This window comes from Diabrotica undecimpunctata, chromosome 8 (assembly GCF_040954645.1).
Source record: "Diabrotica undecimpunctata isolate CICGRU chromosome 8, icDiaUnde3, whole genome shotgun sequence".
NCBI lineage: Eukaryota > Metazoa > Arthropoda > Insecta > Coleoptera > Chrysomelidae > Diabrotica > Diabrotica undecimpunctata.
This window is the reverse complement of record NC_092810.1, coordinates 114,585,053-114,607,602: the sequence shown is the minus strand read 5'-3', so window position 1 is coordinate 114,607,602 and position 22,550 is coordinate 114,585,053. Positions and strand designations below refer to the sequence as shown.

General features: G+C 30.8%; 1 protein-coding gene across 1 annotated transcript in view; it reads left to right on the top strand.

Annotated features, from left to right (window-relative positions):
- LOC140447883 (uncharacterized) overlaps positions 1–22,550 on the top strand; it is a 41,575-nt gene that overhangs the window by 468 nt on the left and 18,557 nt on the right. The gene's annotated exons all lie outside the window — the stretch shown is intronic.

The window sequence follows — 22,550 nt, the reverse complement described above, 5'->3', positions numbered from 1 at the left end:
CCTAACCCATTAACGCCCATAATATTTTTTTTTTCCAAATTTCAAAATATTACTTAAGTATATATATATATATATATATATATATATATATATATATATATATATATATATATATATATATATTATATATATATATATATACATAATTATCAGTAATATTCTTCTTAATATGAAAGTATTCATGAGATTGTTTTATAACATTGGATTTTTGAAATACAAATCCTTTAAATAGATCATTCTGCATTAGTGTTATTAAAATTATTGCAAGTATTCATGAATGATTTAAAAACACTTATGGGAAATAACATTTCTATTTGTGTCTAATAAAAATAACTTTATGTTTTATTACATTTTCCCCAATCTGTTTGGCTTTATAATTTTCTCCTGGACATCTCTCTGCTTTTCACGTTTCTCCATGAAGTGTTCTTTTCCATCGAATTTTATGTCCTTAAATACTTTAGATGTGGCTATTCTCGATCTTCTCACTATACTTCTTGTACTAAGAGTCCATTTTAGGTAGAAAACTGTTAGAGATTAACGAAAAGATAATAATGTTAATGTTAAAATTTTACTTATTGGCCCGTTTATAGAGAAGCCGTGAATCAACTAATGTCATATTAATCAATCGTGCGAATATTGGCCAACACCACTTTTTGGCTCTGATTTTAGTTACATATTGTCCAACACATAGCAGTGTTGATAAACGCCTCCTATACATGTATTAAATACTTGGTTAATAAAACACATTTCCTTTAAGCTTATGAATCCATCTACTAGCTTGTGCGAGAGGTTCTATATTATCAAAATAAGATGCTATAGTAACACACTTATTACCGTTTCATTTTACAAAAGTATTTCTTCATTTACATTAATTTGAAAATCATATTCACAAGAAGCCTTTTTATCAAGGGTTTTTGTATCTTGTATAGGACAATTCGTTAATCTATTTTTGTTGCAAGGTCCCTGTTGTTGCTCGGTATTTACATTTTGTAAATGAAATAATAAATTTCTGCTAGTTTTTTTAACATCTAAGAATTTCTACAATCCGTTTCACAAAAAAAAACAATAAGTAAAATAGTTTGTCTTTATAAACTCAGAGAGATGCAAGGTCCAGTGACCAAAGCATTCTTCTTCAGCCTTCAGTAATCCAACTTTGGACATAGGCCTTCACCAAATCAATCCAGTGTCTTTTGCGCCACTTGCTTCCAGTTGTGCCCTCCGATCTCCTTAATATCCTTAAGTCCACTCATTTGTGGTCTTCCTCTGCTTCTCTTTCCTAACCATCGCCTCCACTGTATTTCGTGGTTCCATCTCTTATCCTTCAGTCAAGCATGGTGTCCTGCGAAGCTCCATTATAATTTGACAGCATGTTCTCCTGCGTCTTTTACTTTTGTTTTGCTTTTAATCCATTTGTTTGTTTTTTTGTCTATAAGTCTCACCCCGAGCATTGATCTTTCCATCGCTCTTTGTGCTTTTACTATTTTATCCATATTGGACTTGGTGAGTGTCCACGTCTGTGAACCATACGTGAGTATAGGGAGGATACACTGATCGTAAATTCTGGTTTTCAAATACTGTTCTATTTTAGTGCTTTTCAAGATCCAACTCAGTTTTCCAAATCCTGCCCACGGTAACCTTATTCTTGTGGTAATTTCGGCAGTTTGATTTTCTTTGTTAATTTTCATTATCTGTCCCAGAGAGATGTATTCGCTTACTGTTTCTAAATTTATGTCGTTCAATGTTATTTCTGGAATGTTCGGTGTATTTGTCATTATTTTTGTTTTTTCCAAGTTTATCTTAAGACTTACTTTTTCCGAAGCTTGAAATAGTTGCGTCATCATGGTCTGTAGTTCTTCGAAACTTGTAGCGAATATTACAATGTCATCAGCGTATCCTAAATGACTCAGTTTTCTGCCATTAACATTTACTCCCTTATCTGCCCAGTTAATGTCTTTGAACACGTCTTCAAGTCCAAGTGTGAATAGCTTTGGTAAGATAACATCTCCCTGGCGAACTCCTCTGTTGGTTGGTATAGTTTTAGATCCAAACCATTAGACCAAAGCATTAGATCACAAATATTGGCTTGTTTACCGGTGGGATGCGCACATTCTCAGATACGCGAACACAAATATTAAAAGCTATACAGATTACAATGGCTGGACCCAGTTAAAGACGTAGCTTCCACTACAATAGGTACTGTCAGGATCGGTTTAGTAGGTAAAAGAGTGATCATATCGTTCCAATTTCTTCGCTTGTTAGTCGTTAAGAAGATTTTATGCCAGGGTGTTAGAATGCACACGCAACCTGTTGGGATATTGTTTAGAAATTCTTTTGCACTCTTCAGAGACTAAAAGTACCTGCAAATTTCTATGTAAGGCAACATTCGGATATACCAAGAGGCATTGGCCATTGTTCTTAGAGTTTTAGATTAAAATCTTTGTATTTTCATAACATTAGATTTTCTAGCTGATCCCCCGAGCTATGAACGATATGACCAAACGGGTTTTATTATTACTTTGCATATTAGCAGCTTGTTGTCGATCAGTAGTTTTTTGAGTTGTTTCCCAGCATCCAGTAAAGTTTTCTCTATAAAATTCCCAGTTGTAGTCTTTTCGTCCATATATGTCTGTTATTTGTTAATCGTTTGTGCACATGAATGCCTAGATATTTTACGTCATCTTTTTGAAGTAAAGGATATCCATCGCGGTTAACTTGTGGATATCTACATTTTCTTAGAGTAAATGTAACATGTGTTAATTTTAAGGGGTTTACTTAAATTCTCTAAAGTTTAAGCCATTCATTAGTTTTGTCTAGATGTAATTGCAGTATCTTTAATACTATTGCTACATTACTATGAGATTGTAGGAAAGCAGTATCATCTGCAAATTTTGCAATCTGCATTTTATCAAAATTATTGTTGAATTGGGAGATTGGTAGTTTTCTTGTGATATAAAGCGTCAAGAAAAGAGTAAAGTAGTTCTCCTTGTTCTGGAGGCACTACTCTCCTTGTTCTGGAGGCACTACTCTGGTAAATGGACCAAATACTTTTGAAATATGTTCTGCGAATGTCCCGGATTTCTCTTTATCTGTTCTTGCCCATTTGCATTTGGCATTTTTTAAAGGAGGTATGGCGTTTTGTGGCCCTTTTACTTTTCTCGTCGTTTTCCATAAAGAATAGTTTGTATCTTTGAACAACGTCAGATTTTCTAGATAAGTTTGGATCTCCCTATTTTATTTCTTTTAACAGATTTTTAAGTCCTTTGTTAATTTTGTTTATGTTTGCTTTGTCAATAGGTGCGTGTGTGTTTTGCCACTGTCTTCTTAATTTTTTGTTTCCTTCAATCAAGTTTTTTTGCATTTAAAGAACAATTTGTACTTTCCTTCCATATTGTTTGTTCAGAAGTAGCACTTCATCCTGCTTTTTGTATGGAAAAAATACGATATTGTACTGCGTTTTCAATTTAAATTTCTGTTTTAAGTGGCAAGTTTATTCATAATCTCTGCTGGTAAATAAATTATTAAAAAATACCCAGTGGCTTGTAGTGGTTCAAAAGTGCAATCTTACATATCGAGTACTACTCTGGATCCTGTCAAATATTTGCGATCATTGTTAGCGATTCTTTGGCCAGTATAAAAGTCATAATTATAACAGTATCCGCTACTTCAACAGAAAAAGCCAAAATTTATAACCAAATCGAATATACTTTTCACTTATACATATATAAGTATGTCTATATTATTTCACAATCATTTCATTTATTTTTATATATTTACTATATTCATTTATTTTTGTTTCATATATTTAGTAAAATATTAGTTACTGTCGAATAATTTCTCGGAAATATGATAAAATTTAAAACTTTTTATGCAAATCGCAATAAAAAAATGTAAAATTAAAAAAAATACGACTTGGGCACAGATTTATAATCAATTGAATAATGAAATGGTGCATATTTTAATAACGCTAATTATTACCAGTGTCCTTTTTATAAGTAAATAAGTAAAATAGAACTTAAAATGATGACTCAACAACTTATATTTCCGAGATTTATTCAGGAATAATATAGTTTATAATAAACATTAATCAATAAGAATAATCCAGTAAACGATAAAAAAGGGCCGATATGAAACTTTTATTATATGTGTAAATCTAAACGAAGTCAGCAAATTTGTCCGATGTTTATTATTTTTTTTATCGAAAGGAAATTGAAAATATAATACAAAAGCATTTTAATTCAGTTTACTATATCCTAAAATATCGATGGATTTTTTTTTAAATTTAAACAAATTTTAAGGAGTGAAAAAAAATTTTCAGTGATAATTATATTTTTTCTTAACAGGAAATGACCTTCACTTTTATCTTTTAACAGTATGTATGGTATTAATAAATATATCAAACCTTTTGATCTAACATCTCACGTCAAATACTATTGTTGCATTTTTTCCGCGTTTTAAGATTATATCGTAATAGATATATCTGTAAAATTATATCGTAAGCAATGATTCTTTTGAGATTATAATAAATATCCATATTAGTATATTAAAGTATAAGTTGATATTGAGCTCTTTAAAACACGCGCGATTTTTCGAGCACGACGGAGCAGCCGGATAACTCGAAATAGAGCAGATGTTTTAAAGACCAGTTATCCATGAATACTTTACGCTATTTTTTTTATTGGTACACTTTGCAATTATGTATTATTATTACAAAATGTTGCTATATTGCTTATCTTGCTTAAAAATGAGTTCTTATATTGATTACTTAAATAGTAAAGCAGAATCGCGGTTAATACCGCAAAAATCGAAATACACTTATAAAAAAGATTAGGGTAAGTACTAGAGTGTCAGGCATTGGCTTCCGAGAATGTTAGTAGTATTAATGTGAACAGCATTTCCTCTTATTTAAAAAACGGTAGTATAAATATTCCAAACAACATCAACTGTAGTTTTCACACTCATTTAAAAGATTAAGATTTTCAAATATTTAAATAAAGCTTTTGAAACATTTGTTTGTAATATTTTATTCATATTTTATTTATTTGACAAGGTATGTCAAATTATAGAGGCATTAGCGTAACTAGCTCGCTGTGAAGGTTATATGGTTGTATATTGAAAAGAAGAATAGAAGAGGAGTATAAAGAAATTGAAGAACAAAGCGGCTTCAGAGCAGGAAGATCGTGCGTGGACAACACATTTACCCTTTAACAAGTAATTGAAAAGCGAACAGCTTGAAACCTCCCTACGCATCTGGTATTTATAGATCTGGAGAAGGCTTATGATACAGTTCCTTTAAAACTCTTATTTAGTGTCTTGACGAAAACGGACCTTAGTAAAACATATCTAAAAGCAATACTGAATATCTATAAATGTCCTCACAGCACTGTAAAAACAGGAAATACTTTCTCAAGGGTATTTACAGTAATGAAAGGCTTGAGACAAGGATGTTGTCTTTCCCCCACCCTATTCAAAATATATATCCAGGAAGCACTGCACCAGTGGAGACAAAAATGTGCGGGAATGGGGTTGAAGCTTAACAACCATTATCTGACAACGCTGTTCTTTGCAGATGATCAAGTACTAATTGCAAGCTGTGAAGAAGATGCAGATTATATGCTTAGAAAGCTCAAAGATGAATACGAAAAATGGGGGATGAGTATGAATATGTCTAAAACAGAATATATGCGAATAGGCAGTGAAGACGAAGACCCGGATTTTGGAAATTAGACAAATGAAAAGGTGCTACGAATACAAATATTTGGGAAGTATTATCTGCAGTAAAGGAACAACGGAACGAGATATAGACTATAGAGTGCAACAAGGCAGGAAGAGTGTTCAAATTCTGAATTCGATACTTTGGTCCAACAAAGCTACTATGAGAACTAAAATGACTATCTACAAAGTAATTGTAGAGCCCATTCTTACATATGGAGCAGAATGTTGGCAAATGACAGTAAAAGAAAAAAAAAAAGTTGACACGGTTGAAATGGACTACCTGAGAAGAGCTTGCCGTATATCAAGAGTAGAACGTATACCTAATTCTGAAATTAGAAGAAAAACAGATAGAGTACATACAACTTCTGAAAGAATAGAAACTGGACAGTTAATATGGTATGGACACGTACAGAGGATGGACGACAACAAATGGCCAAAAAGAGCTATGGAATACAATCCAAGTAATAGAAGGAAACGAGGAAGACCAGCCAAGTCTTGGATACAAGGTATTATGGAAACCATGAAAGACAGAGCCATTGATGAAGACACCTGGAGAGATAGAAAAAGATGGCGATCGAAATGCGGGAAGCTGCAGAAGCTGTAGGATCCCCGCTTATATATATATATATATATATATATATATATATATATATATATATATATATATATATATATAAGATATAATAATGTCACTCGACACTGAGGAGTAGGCAGATTGAGACCTCAGTGCCGAGAGACAGTTCTTGCAATATAGAACCGAACCGTATCACTCTTGATAATGGCTCCAAAATGGGTGCCGAAACGTCGAGTTTTAAATTCTCAACGCGGTTCTTCCCGAGAACTCAGTAATTTTGATATATATATATATATATATATATATATATATATATATATATATATATATATATATAAATCTTACCATCATTGCTGCATCATTTTATTATAGGTATGTTTGTGCGTCCACTCGAAAAATTGAAATATATCTAAATTTTAGACTGTTGTTGACTATCCCGCAACCATGGCTACTTCAGTGTCAACTCAGTTTTCTATATACTTTAAGAATAAAGAAGATGATTTTTACTTTCACTACGATAGCAATTTTGCATCCACATATTTTGCCATCGTTGGAACGTCCCAATATACCATATTACAGCAAGCCGACATTTCTGTGTCCGCAACGGGTATTTTTGTTCATACTAAAGCTGTTTCTGCATCCGCAACGTTGCCATTATCAAATGGTTCAGTTTATCATTCATTTTGATGTCATCCTAAATACTATCTGTACTCTGTTAGAAAATATGTCTGCGTAGAAAATGCCATCTTATATTCTCAAGGTTGTCTGCTAGATAATGAGTAGCATCATTTTATAAATAAAGCCATAACGAGAAAACGAAAAGAAATTGTAAATCAGGAAAAACTGATATAATGTTATTAATGAAAATTATTGACTCACAGGAATATCACTAATATAAAATGAGAATTAAAGATATTAAAGTAAGAATTAAAGAAAAAGAAAAAGTCAAAAAGTTAATCAAAATATGCCGCAAATACTAAGGCACTATACAGAATGTTCATAATTTTCTAAGCACATTTTAGTATTACATGATATACGAATATTTTAATAATAATGTCAAAACTAATAACTTTATTATAGAAATTCCAAAATGCTCATATTTCTCAAAAAAGATATAATGTAAATTATGTTGCAATCGGAAAACCTTTTTAATAAAAGTTATTAACAATTATCAGTGTTTTTGAACACTTTTGATACTTTACTGGTATTTCAAACACTTTTGAAATACCAGTAAAGTATCAAAAATAAAAAGTGAGAGAATAGAAACGTTCGTGTTTACCGAGAAAAGTTGCGGACAAAAGTTATGAGCTACATTCAGAACTGAATTGTTTATAAATAACATTTTTTTTTTAATATTAATTAGTTTTGAAGTAATCGTACTGTTTCAAAAACATATTTTTTAACTATTTGTAACTTTAAAAAATATCTTAAATATAATGTATCAGGCATAATTAATGTTATAACTTTTATTATATATAAATATTTATTACATTTGAAATTTTTTAGATATTAAAAAATCGTATAATACGAAAAAACACTTAATTTCCTTTTTTTGGATGATAGAAAATGGTGCTTATAACGGTATCGACATCAACAAATTCCATTTTTTGTAACAAAATTCGAAAAAGCGTATTATTTATATACCCAGACTAATATTAAATATAAATCACACAAGATAATTTTTGAGAAAAATGCAGTTGAAAGTATTTTCGTTTTAAGGATTACTTCAAAGTAGGTGAATATCTCAAAAAATATTATAAGTAACAAACAGTTGTAACTGTGTTGATTATTTTTTTTTAACAATTTTTGATAAGACCAAAAATTTAAAAAACTAAACTAAACTAAAGACTACATATTATTAATAAAAGAGTAAGCTCTGAAACTAAAGATGGTTAACAATTTTTGTTCAAAAACTTTTTTCAATAAACGTGAAAATTTTCTCTTTTCTCATCCCCTCTTAGATTAAAAAGAGTATTATCTCCAAAGAGATACAAAGTTGACTATAGGAATGAAGTGAAACATTTAAAATAACATAAATCAATAATCATTTTCGTTTTAATAAAGAACTTGAGTAGAAATTTAAAACTATAGTAAACTAATACAAAATACTACATTCTATTGAATAAAATACACTGAACTCAAACAATTACTTCGAATGTGCTATAAGCACAGAAGTAAGAATAAACCATCAACTAGCGGCAGGCATTAATGTATCTCGTGATTGTCAGCCCAGTGTCAAATTGCATCACAAATTAACTCAATCGGTAAATATTTCGTATAAAAACCTTAATTTGGAGCCATGATTTATTGCCAAAAATATTTGTATTGCTGGATTTAAGTTCTTCACACTCTCCTTTTTTCGGTGGTGTCTTGTTTCTTATGTGATCTGTAAAGAATTTTTTTGCAATTTCTTTTTGGTCTAAAGTACATGGCACCAGAGTATGACATTTTTGTTGATAGTAGGGACATTTTCAGGTTCGACAAACTAACTCACTACCATCTAATTCTGCATCATTTGCTTATACCACATCACATGTATCATAAGTCATCAGGCAATCTATACACCTGTTTATGTACGTCATTAATGTGTCCCATAAAAGTTGTTAGTTGTTCGATATCATTCGGCTACATGTTGAAGATTTGGCTGGCTAAATATTTGCATAATCTCGTTGATGTAATGGCACCAGGATTTTTTACTCCACTCATTTTGACATGTTTTTCCTTAACTTTATAACCGGTCGTCGGATTATTTGTACCGATTTTCGGGAACAAATATATATTTGAATCCTCAACAAAGTTTTTTCTTCAATTTGTCAAAACACCTGTGTGTTCTTGTAGGTCAATGCTGAAGAGCACCGGAATACCCCTTCCTTTGTCACGAATTACAACTCTTTTGAATTTAGTTAGCAATATTTTTTCAGTAGGTGTTATGGCTTCTAAAAACTCTTCATGTTTGATGAGTACTTGTTTCAGAATAAACGTGAATTGGCATACGCTCCGTTTCGCCAACTCTTTCACGATTCAATAAAATCAAACAGCAGAAAATTATTTCCATTAATTTTATGTATTATATAATTAACTTGTAGCTTATTTTACTATTTTTATTATTCTTTAAATGTTGAATAGATTCATCTGCTTTCTTCAATAAATAATTTTTGAAAATTTTTAGATCAGTTGCTACAAATCAATAAATCTTTCTTTGCCACTAAAGAAACTTTCCGTAACTGAGGATCTACTCGTAAATATTTAACAAATATGCACAAAAATACATCGGAATACCTACACTAGCGTAGTGCGTAGTAGACACTTTTCTTTTTATTTTGTGTGGCTGTGCTATTATTACTGCATCAGTAGTAATCCTGAGTTTACACCAATCTAACATTTTGTTCTTCAGATATGTCCCTTTAGTGATTTCATGATTTGGTATGGACCATTCATCTTTTAGCAGATTGAAAATTCTCTGACTTCTTGACAGGTTCAGTTTTTAGCCTATAGATTAATTGATACTGTATAAAGCAAACTCAATAAAACAATCTTTGTGTTAAATTAAGTAACGTAAGTACATCCATTTAAACTTGTGCATTCGTGTTTAAATTAAATATAAATAATTGTATAAAAATTCACATTTTGGAAGTATTTAATTTTGTTCCGAAGGGATTGTTTAACTATGGTACCTTTTTCAATTTTCTACTCATAAAATAAAGGCTAACTTCTAACACCTATCTATTAAAATGTTAAAAAATCTGATGTTGACCCGTCACGTACCTGACATCGTTTCAAGGTGGGTGGGTTATGCGACTTTCGTTATCAGGTTTATCATGCACAAAAATATATTTTATCTAGTTTTTGAAAAACGTCTAAAAGTCTGTCCCTGTATTTAAATTTATCACTAATTAACCACCCCGAATCTGAATTTGTTCTTTTACAATATCGAAAGGCTTTTCAAATAAAAGTTGTTCGCAAGACCAGCTTTGCATATATCGGAAATATACATTCTTAAAAAATCAAAAAAAACAAAAGTACAAGATTAAAGTACCACAGCTTCTAGATGAAGGTTGCTGTAAACATTTTCAAAGGATGCGATTTTAGTAAAAAGCTTAAATATGAAATGTCATCAAAGTAATATTGTAAAAATAATATACATATTTACAACTTAAACTCTATTACCTACATGTTACTGCAAAACATCTATATATTTAATGGTATTTCAGACGGTTAGCAATGTTGCCAAATTGAAATGACGCAGAATAATCGAGAGAATGAAAATAATATACACCAATGAAGTATACTCCATTGTTTCATACGCCTCCTGCAGGAGATACCATGAACTAATATATACACAAAAATTTCATGCTAACACCATTGTTGCGTCACTTAAAATCCTTAATAAATTTGTTGCTATAACTCAGAACTATATGCAAATTCGCCACATCCCTTGTTTGGATTACGAGTGTCCCCTGATGTCAGTTAGGAGAAATTGGTAACGACCATTTTTGAAATATAAGCGATTGTAATCCTGCGTCCGTATATTGACGCAACAATGCGGTGGATGCAGCATTACATGCAAAAACATAAATGTAAGGACGCATCAATGTCTGTAGGATCTATATATATATATATATATATATATATATATATATATATATATATATGTGTACTCCTATCAGATCAGATCAATATTACAAACTGTTGATGTTGCCATGGTAACTTTAAACCACGCGCGTTTTTGAAAGTTGAATTTAAACACGCTGAGGTGAACTTTAAATAAGCAAAATGGGGTACGAATAAAAAAATATATTTAATAAACCTTTTTAAATTATTTTTAAAAATCTCAATGTTTTTTAGTTGTATTGGCGATTGGTTTTCTATTTTGTGTTATTCTCAATCATTATGTTTGTTTCGTTCTGTTTTTGTTTTTTATACCCGTATATAAACCAGATCCAAATCTAGTATGTTTATCTCTGTTATTTTTATTTTCTCTTTTATTCTGCTTGTTTTTGGCCTTATTTCTGCACTATACCTTATAATGGGGCGTATTTTTGCCTTGGATATGATAGTTTTTTTATTAGTCCCAAGGGTATTTGGGATCGTATGAGGTACGCAATAAAAACTCGTATTGAATAAGCCAAAAGCTCTTTCAACAGCCTTAGGAAAATTCTCTGCAACTTATCTTTAAGTATTAATACACGCATAAGAACTTCTATGGAGTAGAAAGCTGGAGCCTTACAGAAGATGCTATAAAGCTATTGGACACATTTGAAATGTGATGCTATCGACGTATGTTGATTGTCTAATATATACACCACACTAGTAACATAACTATTCTCCAGAAACTAAGAAAAGACAAAGAAATTATTAACACCGTAAAGAACAGAAAATTGGCTTACTTCGGCCCATTATACGTAATGATAAATACCTACTTCTACAGTTGATTCTACAGGACAAGATTGAGGGTAAGAGAGGCCCTGGACGTAGACGTATATCCTGGCTCACCAATCTTAGGAAATGGACCGGTCTAACGTCAACTGATTTATTTCGAGCTGCTGTGAATTTATTAAGATGGATCAATGTGGTCGCCAACATCTCTAGAAGATAGGCACATTTAGAAGAAGATATTAGCTTTTATGTCTATATCATTATGAGATCTACACTTTTAGTGAAATGATTGCCGCCGTCTTTGGGCTCCTACAATTCATTTGTTGTGGGAAGCAGTCCGCAATAACATTTTTATTTTACAATTGGTTGTATGTCTTGGCGTCTCCTACAATATTTATCCATTCTTTCCTGTTTTTGGTTATGGTTTTCTAATCTCTAACTCTTATCTTATTAAGGTCCTCAATTATCTGGTTCCTCAATACATTTTCGGTTTTTCTAGTGGTCTGCCTTATACTGGTCTCCATTTGGTAATTTTTTTGATAATTGCTTTGAATTTATCCTTTCTAGATATCTCATCTATCTGAATATCTATGCCTTGATAAATCTGACGATGCGTTTTTATTTCAAAAGTTTTCTTAGTTCGCAGTTTCATCAATTTTCTAAATTGATTATTAACTAAGTTTAGTAGGTCTTCTATTCTCCGAATGATTTTTCCCTCTAGGATCCCCAATCTTTTTTCCTTTTACTGTGTTACGCACATTATCTGATTATTGGTCTAATTGCTGTTCAGTAAATTTTCAGTTTAGGTTCTGCATAAGCTTATCTTTGAGAAAATTGTTTTATTTCCAGTAAATTCTGCTTCCTATCAGAACTTTTTTATCGATTACTATGTTTGTATCATTAGATCCATTAACTGAACCCCCTAGATATTTCCAGTGATATACCTTTTCGAACTCATATTCGCCAATATTTAACCTTTAAATTAAGTGTAGTTTCCTCGAGCATATTAGGTATTTTGTTTCATTTCGGTAGGTCTAATTATTCCTTCTATAGCAAAGTTAAATAATGACGTTGGTATAGAGATTAACTGTCAAATTCTTGCTTGAAATCCATGAAAATGATGCTTAAATCGATACCATGTTCATTCTTCATTATCCATACTTCTAAATTGACTATATAATTATGTGTATTGCATCAGTTGTTAATGTTTCGTCTCTAAATACCTGCTGGTAGTCTCCTATTTTTTTTCAGTGTATTTTGAGAGTCTGTTTGATTAATGATCAAATTTTGTAACAGCTGTTCAACCAAGTTACTCCTTTATAGTTGTTGCATTGTGTGGTGTCTCTTTAAAATAGAAAATATCGTTTCTTTTTCTTAAATCCTTATTATTAGATAGTATATTTTTCATTGCAGTTCTTCTTCGCCTCATCTTATTAGCTCGTTTGGGATTACGTCTGGGCGTGCAGCTTTCTTTTGCTTTAGATTTTTTATCACAAGTAAAAAATCTTTATATGGCATGATAACTATTCATAACGTTTCTCTCATATCTTGGTATCAAGCTTAACTATGGGGTTTTTCTTGTTTTGTAATTTTGTATATTTATATATCTTAACATTATTTATCTCCAACTCTTCAAGAAGTTTCATTAATCCATCTTTTTTTTCTATTTTTACAGCATTTGTCTAAGTATTTCTTCCTTCTCCTATATCCCTATAAGTCTTTTCCTCTATCTTCTTCTCTATCTGCCTTCAGCAATTTCTTTTTTCTTTTTTATTTGTTCAGATCCCATTACTTTTTCTGCTCTCATTAAAATGTGACCTTATTTTTTTTCCACGTTTTTTTAGAATTCCAACTCTTCCAACTCTTTAGAATAATCATTCTGAATATTATCCGACTCCAGTTTCCCCGCATTAGGTTTTTTCCTTTTTGTATATTGCTTTGTGTCTTTAAATATTTTCATTTATATATGTCCTATCACTAGGAAGTGGTCAGAATCTGCATTTGCACCCCAATACGTTTTACATCTTGAATTGATCTCCACTTTTTTGAAATCAAAATATATTCTAATTTATTATCCTCAGCTAATCCTTATATTAGCCATGTTACCTTATGCTCTTTTTTGTGTTTGAAATGTGTGTGCTTATTATAAATGTGTCTGTTGCTGCTGCTAGGTTACAAAGAATTCTCCCATTAGTATTCGTAATTGTGTGGAGGGCGTCCTTTACACCGACGTCTTTGTTTATGACTTCCTTCCCTATCATTCCGTTGAAATTGTCTAGTAAAATTAATATCATAGTCTTGTGTATATTTTTATATATCTCTTTGAGTTTCTAGTAAAAATCGTTTTTGTCTTCCTCTTTCCCATTCTCAGTAGAAGTATAATTAATGAATGTTTAATTAGATTGCTTGATCTAGATTAGATAAACTTCTTCTTTTTCTTCTTCTTTTTTTTTCTTCTTCTACTTTTATGTAGACATGACTCTGTCTGTTTTTAAATTTGCCTCCAGTAAGTTGTCGTTCCATCGTTTTCGTGGTCTACCTACTGATCGTCTTTCTATTGAGCAAATGTCTTTTGCCATCTTTACTACTCTATTTGATGTCATTCGGCTTATACGATCGTTCCATTTTTTTCTTATATTTCGTACTCACTTCTTGATGTTCTTTAACTTGTATCTATTTTGTATATCTGTACTTTTAGCTTTACTCATAATTTATTTAGTTCCATGAATTTAACAAACAATTTTCAATGCTCCCCTCAAAAACAATATCTCATTATCACTGGGGCAAAGACAAAATAAATCATTTACAAAAGTGCTAATCTGCTTTAAATTGAATTAAAGCAACATTGCTTACATGTCCGCACCTAGGAGGAATTTGTAATCCTTAAACGCTAGCCCTAACAGAGCCCTTTGACTTCGTGTAAGCACATTCCATTCCAGTCCATCTAAGATTCTCTATTGTATCATTTAAGAGTCTCTATAGTAGAATCAATGAACCTTATTTCTGGATTAGACGACAATATTTAATAAGTAATTAGGTAGTGTCAGATCAGGTTGCTGAGATGGATACTCGAAGTCTGTTTCACGAAAAACTATTTTGTTTTTAAAAGATTCGTGAAACAAAGCCTGTAAAGAGGCCTGTAAAGCCTGTAAGATTTGAACAGTTGACTTAAGCTTACAACCGATTTTAGGACTACAGTAATAAAATAATAGTAGTTTATGTTAAATATGATATTTTTAGAAAATACATATTCCGCTAATAATTTTGTAGTCATAAAAATCTCGATATCGCTCATTTTCTAGTCTCGAATTAAAGATAATCTTATAATTTAGAACATTAAAAATATTTTACAGGTAATACTGTATATGAAATTAAGTACGATTCCGTATTGTTACCCGTTTTTACACATGACTGCGTATTTTCCAAGTAAGTACGTATACATTTTTCGCTTGAACTTCTTTATAGGCCAGTATAGCGTATTAATGAATTGCTTTGCATACTGCCTCATCGTTGGAATTCTATAAGAATTAATCAGGATGATACAAATACACTTTCATTAATTATAAGGTTGTATACGTTCATTACACAATTTACTTTCATTTGAAACGGGAGCATCTGCTTAACGGGGGTGAATATCAATTGGACAAACAAAGTGTGTATAAATAATCGTGAGTTATTTAATTGCCTAATAAAATTAGTTATACAAATTTTAAGCGAAACATTTCATAGTTTATACTGCTTCACTTAACAGAAACAGTAGCTTATTTTCACTTGATTATTTTTATAAACGGGTTATTTTGCGTTTCTCAACTTATCTTTCACATTTTTTAAAATATTTCTTATCTCCATGTTTTTTCTTGTCTACATATTGATCTACTTAGGGCATATTTTACTTGAATAGAATATTCAAAGCCAGCTAAATACGGTAGACCAAGATCCCTTTATGACTAATACTTTAAGGTCCGTTCTTTTCACCTTTAGATACATATGGTCCTATCTGACAGATAGTTATCTGGAGGATAAACATTTATTGATAGGATAAAATGTACCCATTTTTTCACGTCAAATTATGTTGCGGTTACTTTTCTGTCAGATAAACGTAAAATTTATTTGGGAACGCACCAGAATTTCATTGTCAAAAAAATCAAATTAATGGTTGATTATCTCTATTAATTGTAGTATCTGTGGCGGCACGAAAAATAAATCTAACAGTAGCTCTGTTACTTTTAGTAAGAAATAGAGTTATTAAATTTAAAAATTAAATTATTTAAAGAAAAATTTGATAACAAGTAATACATGTACTTATATTAATAATTTTTCTGAGGTTTTTCAATAACACTAAAATATTATATAAGGTTAGCTTAAACATCATCAACTTCAGAAACTGAATAATGTCTTTATTTAGCAATTTATCCTTACAATTGTCTTCATTTTAATCTCTCTCGTTAGGTGATAGAATGTTGCTGTAGATTAGAACAGTTAAATTTTTAAATTTTACAGTTACTTGCATTGAATAAGATAGTAAATATTTTCTTCCTTATATAAAAAGTTCAGTTGCATATCTGATTTTAATATGAATTTCGTTATACAAATTTTCAGTATGTCTTCGTGGATTGTTTAGCGAACTCCTTAAAAATGGCTTTACTTTATTATCAGACTCTAAGTATTTTTATGATTTCTATGAATATTTCTATTTCTACAATTATGAATTCTACAATCTATAATTTCCAATTAAATTTATTATCAGAAATACATAAATATTTATACCAACAGAAACATTTTCAGGGAGCATCACAAAATTTTTAGAATTTAAAATCAATATTCCATACATACTTCATATAGACTTTATTATGAGTTTTGAGAATTTCATGATACACTCTGGATATTTTGTAATTAATAATGATTTAAAACTCTGTGTCTTTTTTACAAGGTATATATTTGAGGATCATTAGAATAAAATATGACAACCTAGGTACTATGATACGGCGATTACCCTTTCGTCCAAAATAATGAGTGTCATAAAAGAAGGTATACATTTTCGTCCAAGCCCCTAAAATTGAGGTCTGTATCATCACGGCTAAAAATGAAAACTTTCTATTGGTAAATAATAAGAGTGCAATATTGACTAGTAGATCTTGTGAGACAAATCTCAGACATTTATGTACGTGTTCTAGAATATATATATATATATATATATATATATATATATATATATATATATATATATATATATATATATATAGATGGTACATTTAAATATTGCCCAAAATTCTATTATCAAATGTTTACAATTCATGGATACTACAATGGCCACTACATTCCACTAGTATTTTGTTTATTGCCAGATAAATTATCATCTGCATATGAAACATGTTTCAATTTGATAAGGTCCAAATGTTCATCAGAGCTAACTTTAAATTTTCTTCCAAAAGTTATTTTTATTGATTTTGAAAATTCAATTCATAAGGCTGTTAAATCAGTTTGGGGTCAATCTAAGATGGGATGTAGATTCCATATTTCGCAGGCTTGGTGGCGTAAAATTCAAGAGCTTGGCTTAACAAATGATTACAAAAACAGAACTGAAGTGGGAAAATAGATTGGTCATTGTTTTGGTCTTCTTTTTCTAGATCACCAAGAAGTCGGTGATTGTTTAGTTTTTGATCTGATTGAAATTATGCCCGAGAGTGTCGAACTAAATGCTTTTGTTGATTATTTAGTTAAAACATATGTTGATGAAAACTCAACATTTCCACCGATACTCTGGGCTGCAAAATCATCAGAAACTACGAGAACAACCAATGCATGTGAATCTTTCTATTCACATTTACATAAATCCTTTAATACATACCATCTGAATATATTCGTGTTTTTAGACACTATCAATCAATATTAAAATGAGATCTACATTAGAATTTAAAGTATTCATAAATGTAACAGACCTAATAACAAAACTGTAGCTCGTGAGAAATTTTTGAAAAGTAAAATAGAAAATTTTAATGAAAAAACTGTTACTAGGCTGGAATAGGTTAAATATACATCCCATTATTTTCGTTTTAAAGTGTTTATTATTATTTGGTATTTATATTGTAAGTTGTAAATGAAATTCACTAATCCAAGATAATAAATTTTATAACGCACTAAGACAACTTTTTTTTTTTTAATTATGGGATTGATCCCCGCGGAGCTCGACCCCTGGACGAAAGTGTATATTATTAAAAATTTAAGGTATACCTGAACTCATTACGATATTCCGGACGAAAGTGTATCTGCTCCTGAGATTATACTTTTTATTTTGGAATCCTATACTGCTATTATGTAATCAATAACACCAATATCTCTTGGAAAACGTTGATTAATCAATTTTTGTATTATCTTCTTCTTTTTCTTCTTCTACTTCTTAGAGATCTTTCGATCTGTTTAATTCTGAAGCTGCCTCTGGTTAATTTCCTGGGAGGTAGATTGCCAACTATCCCTCCATCTTTTAGGTGGTCTTCCGGGAGGTCTTGAATCGGACGGGTTGTTGTCTAGGGCAATTTTTAGGAGTTTATTCTCATCCATTCGTCTTACATGACTGTACCACATCCTTTTACGCTGCCTTCCCCATCTTACAATATTCTGAATTTTGCACTGCTCTCTAACGTTTGTATTTCTCACCCTGCCTCTTCTTGTTTTACCCACTATTGTTCTTAGGGTTTTCATCTCGGCAACCCTTAGCATCTGTTTCGTTTTATTAGTATCTTCGCGCACTTCTATGCTATATGTCATGATCGGTCGTATCATCGAGCAAAAAGACAAAAGAGGGAATCTAATCGTTATGAAAAGGCGACCAAAAAAGTGGCCTCTGATGGCGGACATATCCGGAAATGCGAATGCGCCAAATTTAAATTTTCCGACACTTATTAACAGTAGCTATAAAATAGTTTTCAGAATGTGTCTTAGACGAGAAAATTTTAATTAAATATTAACGATAACAGTCTAAAATGTGAAACAATTGTTAAAAAAACTTCAATATAAATAAGATTTCATGTGACAGTTGGGACAAATAATAATATAACCCAACTAAATTTGATTTCTTAAACAAGGAAAGACTCTCTTTCCTTGTTTAATTTGGCCTCTCAAGATGGCACTTCCTGTCTAACAATATTTTTGCCCCCACTACCTTTACATTCCCTCTTTTGTCTTTTTGCTCGATGGGTCGTATGCAAGTCTTGTAGATTCTAATTTTACTATCTGTGCACATATACGGATTTGACCAGACTATCTCCCGCAGACATGGGTCGTGTCTGCTTGATATATCTATGCCCAGATATCTGAATTGCATCACCTGTTCTATGAGGTTGTTCTCAACCACTAACTTACATCTGAGCGGATCTTTTGCTATTGTCATACATTTAGTTTTGTTGGTAGAAATGGTCATATTTAGTTAGCAGCTTATTTGAAAGAACTGAAAGAGCTGTCTCTGAAGATCATCTTCTGATTCGGCAATAATTGATGAGTTATTTGCGTAACACACCATACCAATTCTTTTGTTGCCCAGTTTTTATTATCAAGATTATGAAAACATTTAATACCTAGACCAAGTAAATATAGAAGTGAAAAAAAGAGGTAGAATTCTTTTATAATCTTTTGTTCACAGCTATTTACAATGTATTCTCAGGATACTGATAACCGTCGGTTTACTTAATCTTAACCTGTTAAAAAAGTTTTTATCATTGCTAAAATTAAAATTGTTAATAATCTCTCAAATATTATATTCTCGTACTAAGTTTATAAGCATCAAACACTTCGATTTCATTAAAGAAATCTAAATCTTCTAATACCAGATCCATGTCTCTCTCGCAAAATAAACACTATAAAACAATATTTAGGTTATATTTTTGATTTCGCGATAAACTACAACATATAACAAACTGTAATAAATACAATTTACCTTCAGATCAACTTCTTATTCAGTACTTTATTTGGAAAATGAATATTTTATCTGTTAAATAAGTTTATTCACGACCAAAAATAAAGATGACTAAGAGTAGAAACAAAAATTTTCAACATATTCAGTCTAGACTTTTTTTTTATTTAGAAAAAACATATAATCCACATCAACCACGCAGGGTTATTAGTGGAGTAACGTATACAAGAGTTCATTTTATTTACATTAAATAGATGTATATAAACGTAAATCTTTTAAATAATTTATTACATGGTCAGTGTTTATGCTTAAAGTGGTTTTGATGTCATCTTAGATTCCATATTTTCTTCTTGTTTCTTCGTGGTACTGGCAGTCAATCAGAATATACTTCACCGTCAATGGGAGAGAACAGTTTCTGAAGGTTGGAGAAGGTTCTTTGTTGATTCTATGGGTCAGTGCAGTGTGTCCAATTCTTTGTCGGTTAATTATTACTTGATCCCTTCTATTGGATGGATTATTCAAGATGGTCTTCACAAGGGGATAAGTCTAGACTTTTGTTTACTAGTTTCCTGATTAGTTTCTAAAATTACCCATTCTAAGTAGGTATGTATGGCGTAAATAAATAATTTTCCAGCAGTTTCGCCCATTTTAAAGGTACCATATCTGGGAAAGAAATGTTGAAGTAACTCTATCTTTAAATGAATATTCCAAATGATCTATTTTTGCCCTACTGAGTTTTAAACTTTTTTCCTCAATAGCTTTTATTTACTGTTCCAGTTTTTGTTCTAAATCACTTTGACTATTTACTATTGACACTGAATCTAAAGGAATCTATAAGGACTAAACACCGAGCCTTGGTGCAATTCTACAGGTGGGCGTCAATCCAATATTATCTTCGGTAGGCGATGGTCTGTCATTCTTTGCAAATAAGCTGTTGTTGTTGTATTTATTCAAAGATGTTGGTTGATTTGTTTATGGTTAATTCTATTCTTTGAAATATATCTGCTGATCTGAGTCAAAAATCAATTTCAAGAACAAGGAGTATTTGCTCGGTTTTTTTAATTGAAATTGTAAACCTTGTATTTGCTGTGTTAATTTTTGTATTTGACATGTGTCGAGAAAATGTCATATACTTCTTTTTAGTATAATGTTTGATTATCTTCTTCATCAATTTTATAAACCATTCGTTTGTAGTTTTCTTTTTCCTTCAGTATATTACTCATAATAATTGTTCCTGAAGTAAAATGTTTCCTCTTTGTCTTGTAATTTGGAAAATTATTATCCCATAGTTTTTTTATAATTTGTGTAAAAAAACTATTGATGCACTTTTATTCTAGCATGAATTACTAACAAATATTTAGTAATTTGTTCATACTTTCTTCCTGTTGAATTGTTTTACTTGAAACTTATCTAGTTACCTTTCCAAATCGTTTTTGAGTTCCAAAAAAGAGCCTTCATTTAATATTTATTTATAATTAATTCTTCCACAAACTTCACACATGAACGGCACATAGGAACAATAATTTATTAGGCCCCATAAACGAATTATATTCCTAAACTGATTATAGAAAATATTACATTTCAGTGCAGTTCGTTCCTTATTTTTTATTTTTAACATAGACGTGGGTAATAAAATAGGTTCACTTGTCTATTGTAGAATAATCGGATCGTGACCTTAACGGATTTTTTATTGTTATTTGTTACTATGTTGTTCACATTACGTATTTCATCATTAAAAAAATAATAATTTTAAAACTAATTCTTATTCTGTACGTTTTCCTAAGGGCTCATTTATGTTTTGTTTTCAGTTGCCTGCTTAGATAATTTGTTTAATATTTAAGACCATAATCGTAATTGTAAATGGCTCCGAGTTTATTATTTGTAGTGTATTTTATGTTCTCTCTATTTTTATTTCATTATAATATTTAGCATACTATATGAACTCTATTGGAACTAAAATTCGCGTGAGCAAACAAAAATGGGACACACAAAAATTTTTAAACATACAGACAGAGTTACAAAAGTTCCTCTTTTGGTCTTACAATATTCTACAAGCCCATGGGAGATTTAAATGGGTCATTTAACTCAGCATGAATTACATAAATATAAAACAATACTACCATATGTAATAACAACTTTAGAAACTATGCAGTCAATTCGTATCGGTAAATGTGAGTCACAGGTAAGATAAATTTACCACTCAATGGGTTAAGTTTTTTTTGCCAAACATTTTTGTACGCCATTTATAACTTAGGTAGATAATACAACAAAAATAATAACCTGTTACCTATTGTACAAAAATATTGGTACCAGGAGCAGGGAAAAATTTTTAGTTTCAGAAAAAAATTATAAACAAAGTTTCGAATTGGCATAGAGGTTAATTTTTTTGCAACACCGTACATTTTGGGTGAAACAGAGGCGAAAAATCTAGGGAGAAACCCTTAATTTAAACGTCCACGCTTTGTGTAATGATTAGAATTGACAACATAGTTTCAAAAGTTGTTATTACATATTTTAGTATTGTATATGTGTATTAATGACCATTGAAAATGTACCATGGACTTGTATTTTACTACCATTATTTGTGTGCACAGTAAGTTTTTACAAGAACCATGAAGGAGATGCAAAATACAAAAATATGTCACAAAACCAACTTATATGGAATCGCCATGTATTTCAAAACAGTATTTATTTCTTTTAAAAAAACTTGTTATTGTTACGAGGAATAAAGGTTTTTATTAAAAATTAACAAACCGATAAAACAATCAGATAACACAGCTCGGTACGTTTTAGATTATTTGCTGTAGTTGTAAATTAAACAGAAATAAATAAACTTACTTTTGAGTTCTAAAACAAAAATATGCCTTATGTGGGATCAATGCATGTGCAAAGGGGAAAGATTATTGATATATCCTTGCAGAGCCAGGAATGTCTCAGAGGGATATAGCGGCAGTGGTAGGCGTAACACAGGACGATCTATTA